Raw genomic sequence first — 6978 nt, forward strand, 5'->3', positions numbered from 1 at the left:
TACAGAGGAGAAATTCTCGCAGTACCTCCCATAATACCCTGTCATTCCAAAGAATCTCGTAAGGGACTTGCAGGTTGTGGGTACTGCAAAGTTGAGGATGGTATCGACGTTGGCAGTTTTGGGTCGACATCGTCCTTGACCTACGATGTGTCCAAGGTGTGTGATGGTGGCATGACTGAATTGGGATTTCGCCAGGTTGATAGTCAGGCCTGCCTCGTCCAAGCGCTGTAGGAGAGCTCGAAGGCAGGCGACGTGAACACCGCATTTATCTGAAATAACCAAACCATCTCGGTATGAATAAGTGGCATCAAGACTTTATATTATGTTTATACAGCGCTGAAATGTGGCAGGAGGAGCGTTAGCCACCACAAACGGTATAACCTCATACTGAAAGTGTCCGAATGGCTTACAGAAGGTGGACATTATTTTAGCTCTCTTAATCCAATTTGGCAATATTCTTTCTGTAGGTCGATCTCAGTAACATACTTGGCTTGGCCTACGGTATCAACAAGATCGTCAATTAATGGGAGAGGATAAGAGTCTGGCACAGTTAATGAATTTAATTTACGATAGTCTGTACAAAACATAAATCCGCCTCCCTCTCTTGGAACCAGTAGGGAAGGAGAAGCCCGTGGGGAGGAGCTGGGTACCATCAGATCCTGCTCCAACAGGTAGTCAACTTCGTCCTTCATCTTGGCCTTCTTCTCTGGATGGAGTTGGTAAGGATTCTGTTGTATAGGAGTGGCGTTAGAATTCAATACTGTATCATGAAGAACATTATGGCATCTACCAGGACCATCCCTGCACACTTAAATTTTCCTGTCTGCTTCCTACAATAGGACTATCCTTTCCTATGTCCTAAGCAGATAACGCCTGGTCTCACCCGAGTCACCCTGAGGATTCCTTCTGCGATAGAATTTCATTAAGTTAAGATGTACTAGTTGAGAGTCCTTTCTACGGTCAGGAGTTAGAACACTGTAATTTAATTTAATTGAGGAGATACTTTATAAGGGCCTTGGTATTTACATTTGAGGGGTGAGCCTGAATACTCAAACACAGTAATACTTCATCTCTTGAATTGACTTTACGGATTTTAACCTTTCCATCATTAAAACTTATCTTACTTTGATTTATTTTTTATCAAGTGCAATTTGTCTTCACTTAATTTTGATTCAAGACTATCAAGGTCATGACCAACAGTCTGATTGGGAATTTCTGCAACTTTACTGAACCATTGTTCTTTATAACTTTAAGGGGTCCTCTTACTTGACGACCATACAACATTCCAAAAGGTGAGAATACAAGTGATTCTTGTCGGTATTCTCTAGTTGCAATGAGCATGAAATTAATCCCTTCGTTCCAAATAGCTTTTGATTCTAAACAAAATCTGTCAAGCATTGATTTTACGGTTTGATGGTTCAGTCTCGTTCAAGATTCTTCGAACACTGCTGGAGACAGCTGGCAACTTGTATTTTCATACCCGGCCAGAAAAAAACTGGACTAAGTTTGTTGCAAGTTTTACATATCCCCAAGTGACCATTTAAGGCATCATGAGCCAGTTCTATGAGCTGTACTCTTAACACAATAGGGTACCACTATGTGATGGACGTCACCCCAGGAGACCTAATCCTTTAAATATTTTGGACGATATTTTCTAAAACATCATCTTGATAGTAAGAACAAGGGACTTTAACGATGTCTGACTTGGGTACTCATATGTGATGAAAGTTGGCAACTGAAGTATTTATTTCAGAGCTTTAATCAAATTGTCCCTGGTCATAACCTGGCTGGGTCGAAGCATCAGCACTAGGGTCAAGTAAAGTTTGAGATCTAGTGACGGAACAAAGAGGAAATAATTGTGGGTGTTCATTGTCCAGTAAAACTGAAGTAAAAAATATAAAAACCTAAATAATTAAACCTAAATAAACACCAAAAAACACATATACAAGAGTGAACAAATAATGTACTCAGCTGTACTAAGACGTTATACCAGATGACCAGTAGAGTCCTCGTGTACAGTAGATCACTCCACGACAGAGCAACAGGGAGGGACAAGTACCCGCTGGTGGTGTTGAGAGCTGAACTGGCTGGGTATGGTGCCCAGAAGAGACATCATCTGCCCCTCAAAAGCCGGCAAGGTTTTCCGCCAATCAGGAACCAACTCCTGTCTCTGTTTTGACTTCGTTGGCTTGTTGGTAACGAGGAGTTTGAGTGGTCGGTGTGACCCTTTTATGTTATAATAAATAAATAAATAAATAAACTAAAATAAAGAGAAAATACGTAAAAAATAATTAAAAAGGAAAAAAATCAACCCCCCCCCAAAAAAAAAATATATTGACTAAAAGAAAAAAACAAAAATAATGTAAAATCCCCCAAAAATATAAATAAACAAAATAAACAAAGAAAAATCAAGATAATAAATAAAGAAAAAGAAAATCAAGAAAAAAATATTAATGAATAAAAATATAAATAAAAAAAACAAATAAAAATAACACGAAGAAACACAAAATTATTCCAGAAAAATTCAAGAAATTAAAATATAATAAAAATGAACATAAAGAAAATAAGAGATAAACGAGAAATAAGTTAAACATATAAATACAGTCAATGCACAGTCACTAACAGTCATGCACACTCAAAAACAGTCATGCACACTCAAAAACAGTCATACACACTCAAAAACAGTCATACACACTCAAAAAACAGTCATACACACTCAAAAACAGTCATGCATGCCCAATAAAAATTAATAACAACAACACCTACAAACACACCCACTGGCAGTCGATACACAGTCATGCACACCCTCCTCCTACACCCACCCCCCATTAACCCATGCACACCCATTGTCAGACACACTCCCATTAACTAATTCATACACACCCATTGTCATGCACACCCATTACCGTCTACTCTGTCACCCTCACTTACACACCATCTGGAGATGTCATGCACAGTCAAAAACAACTACCACCTCCCGTTAACAGTCATGCAGACCAACTGTCATGCATTCATTATCATTCACAACAATTTACAGTCATGCACAGTCAGTTACAGTCATGCACAGTCAGTAACAGTCATGCACTGTCAGTAACAGTCACGCACAGTCAGTAACAGTCATGCACAGTCAGTAACAGTCAGTAACAGCCACGCACAGTCAGTAACAGTCACGCACAGTCAGTAACAGTCACGCACAGTCAGTAACAGTCATGCACAGTCAGTAACAGTCATGCACTATCAGTAACAGTCATGCACAGTCAGTAACAGTCATGCACAGCCAGTAACAGTCAGTAACAGCCACGCACAGTCAGTAACAGTCACGCACAGTCAGTAACAGTCACGCACAGTCAGTAACAGTCATGCACAGTCAGTAACAGTCATGCACTGTCAGTAACAGTCATGCACAATCAATAACAGTCATGCACAATCAGTAACAGTCAGTAACAGTCATGCACTCTCAGTAACAGTCATGCACAGTCAGTAACAGTCATAAACAGTCATAAACACTCACTGAAAGTCATGCATACTTACTAACAGTCATGTAAACTTACTAACAGTCATGCACACTTATCAACAACCAGTCAAAATCACAGTTACACACACATACACACAATAAAAGTCACCACAACACATACATACACACACTGTCATAAGTGTCATGTCATGCACTGGGAGGTTGAGTACCGTAATAACGTGTACCTGATTCTCTCTGCCCACTCACCATGTACACCACGCCATGCACGATCTTCTTCCTCCTCCTCCTCCTCCTTCTCATCATCTTCCTCTTCCACCTCCTCCTCTTCCTCCACTTTCTCCTCCACCTCTTCAAGCTCCTCCTACTCCACCACTTCCTCCACCTCCCTTTCCCAGACAGACACACACACACACTAAAGATAAGCAGGTAAAATGGCGTCACTTTTACACCGAGACTCTACCATTCTACAACACCGTCACGTATCTAAAGAATGTTCAATTTTTTTCATTAATTCAATACCCAATTTATACAGGTGATACTAAGCTGATGACAGTAATTGTGGCGACGAAATTGCCCTGAGACTATACTGCATCGTGTTACATGTTTTGATTTCTGGTTAAGAATTTGAGGTACAATTTTTAACCTTACGAGAATCTGTGCAATTACGAGGTGCGAAAATGACAATATTGAAGAGGAAAATTTGGCAACATTACAGTGAAGAATGACCTTGAGTGTAGACACGTGTGTGAATGTCTGAGGTATGATACTGTAAATGTGTGTGTGTGTGTGTGTGTGTGTGTGTGTGTGTGTGTGTGTGTTTTGTTATTCATCTCATAAGTAAAAGTAAAAGAAATTATCTACTTTTAGGAGGGTGAAATTTAGGTGTTTTTCTATAATTTTTTGGGGGGTAAAAGTATTTAATTTTTTCTTAAATAATAAAAGTAGGGAAGATATATATACCTTCGGGGAGGCACAGGTATTAGTTTGAAAAGTATTAAAATCATTAGAAAGTTAGAGATAGGGGAGGAGTATATTTTCTCTAGTGTGAAAGTATTAAAAAAATAGTTATAATAATCCAAAGTTATATTTACTGGTACGACAAACTTTGTACACCGTGAAAGTAGTAAAAAATATCTAAACTTTAGGAGAAAAAAATTAGTTGTTACATATGCTTTTTACAGTGTGGGAGTATACAAATTATATACTTTTAGGAGGCAAAAAGCGTAAAGTATAAACCGTTTTTTATGAACGGTGAAAGTAGGAAATTTTTTGTATTTTTAGAATCTTAGAGACAGACAGATTCTCACCTTCGTATTTTTATTCTAATTCTCACTGAAGTTCCATCTTCTTTACACCTGTCAGATCAAGGTTAAGAGTGAGAGGGAGGGAGGGTAAAGAGGGGGAAGTTAACCACCAGGTAAGTACACGTGTCACCTTTAATTAGCCCATATACAGGTGAGACACGCCTAGTACCTAAATCACAAGGTAGAGTCCTAGTGTTAATTTTGTCTCCTAACTGGTGCTAAGTGAAAGTATCCAGTTAAGGTAGTCTCAGTATTAATTTTGTCTCCTAACTGGTGCTAAGTGAAAGTATCTAGTTAAGGTAGAGTCTCAGTGTAAATTTGACGCCATATGGAATGGGTTTTTTTTTTAATGTTGTAGGCAGTCAGACACGCTCACACACATCTCCACTCACGAGGAAAATTAAACGTAAGAGCATTTGAGATTCAAGGTGGCGGCTCTCCTTGTTCTGGGGGCTGGTAGTGCGTAACTTAACTCATAAAACTCTGAACGATGGTGGAGGTGGTGAGATGGGGAGGGTGGGGGAGGTGGTGTGGTAGAAGAGGGATGTGGGAGGATGGAAGAGGTGGTTGGGGTGGGAAAGGGTGGAAGAAGGATGTGGGAGGTGTGGTTGGGGTGGCAATAGTGGGAGGGTGGAAAAGGGGTGGAAGAATGTGGAAGAGATGGACGAGGATGAGAAGACAACAACAATAAAAAAAGGAAATTCTTACTCTCTCAGCATCTCTCCATTTTCTCTTCCTACTAATCTTCCTCCTCCTTCCCCTCTCTTCCTACCCCTCTTCCTCCTTCACCCTACCTTCCTACTCCTTTTCCTCCCTCATTCTCTCTCTTCTCCTGTTCCGATTTCTCTCTCCCACCTATTCTTTCACCCTCTTACCCTTCTCTCTCCTTATATTTCCTTCTTCCCCCTCCTCTTCCTCCTCTCCTTCACTCTCCTCCTCTCTTCACTCCCTCCACTCCTCCTCTCCACCCCCCCTCATCAGGTATGCCCACGATTCTCCCATATTTGGTCCATCACAAAAACAGCGAACAAAGTGATTTTCTCGTGGAAGGCAAGAGAACCTGGGGAGGGGTAGGAGGAGGTAGGGGAGGGAGGGGTAGGAGGAAGGGGAGTAGGTAGGGCAGGTGCAAGGAAGAAGGAAGGATAATTAAAGAGGAGGAGAAAGGAAGGGACAAGAAGGAGGAGGAGAGAGAGAGGTAAGGGGAAGGAGATGAAGAAGTGTGGATGAGGAAGAGGTTAAGCAGGGGAGTGGGGAGGACTGGGGGGATAAGGGAGGGGAGTTAGGGGTCAAGGGAGGTGAGCTGGACTCTAGCTGGACCCTCTGGGGCACCTAAAAGACGGGTGAACATGTAATTAAAGAGCCTCCTGCCCTGACCTCTCTAGAGCCTCCCCTGCCCCCAGAGCCCCCAGAGCTCCCCTCACTGGACCCCCAGAGCCTCCCCGCCCTGGGATCCCAGAGCCTCACAGACTGACCTGGACCCCAGAGCCTAGCTGCCCCGGGAAAACAAGAGAACCTCCCTGCCCAGAACCCCCCATATTTTCTCTTGGCCATCACTGAACCCCCCAGAACCTCCCTGCCCCGGACCCCCAGAGCCTTGCTACCCCGGCCCCCAAAGCCAACCTGCCCCGGAAAAGGGTAAGGAGACAGTATTGTATGTTCCAGGTGGAGGTGTTCTAATAATAATAATAATAATAATAATAATAATAATAATAATAATAATAATAATAATAATACATGTGTGTAAGTATTTACCTGTCTATTTATTTTTTTTAGACGGTAGACAGACAGACATTGAGATAGACAGATAAACAAACAGATACACTGAAGGGGGAGGGGGGCGGTAATCTTCAGGTCATCCGAAATCTGAGAGAACAAAGAAAATGGAAGAAGAAAATAAGAAATAAATCTAAGACTGACAAAGAATCTCGATATGTCTCCTCTTCCCTCCCTCCCTCTTCCTTATTTGTAACTGAGACACACAAGGAACTGAGAAACACTGAGACAAAGCTCCTGAGAGAGGTGGGAGGGGAGGCAAGAGTGGGGGGAAGTAGGGGTGAGTGGGGTGAGGGGAGGTAATAGTGGGGAAGTGTGGGGATGAGAGGAGGGTAGAGAGGGTGAGTGTGGGGGAGAATGGAGGGGAAGGGAGGCTAAAAGGGAGAGTTGGGAAGAGGGAGATTGAGGAAGAGAGGGAGTGAGATT

Source organism: Homarus americanus, unplaced genomic scaffold (genome assembly GCF_018991925.1).
Source record: "Homarus americanus isolate GMGI-L3 unplaced genomic scaffold, GMGI_Hamer_2.0 scaffold21823, whole genome shotgun sequence".
Lineage (NCBI taxonomy): Eukaryota > Metazoa > Arthropoda > Malacostraca > Decapoda > Nephropidae > Homarus > Homarus americanus.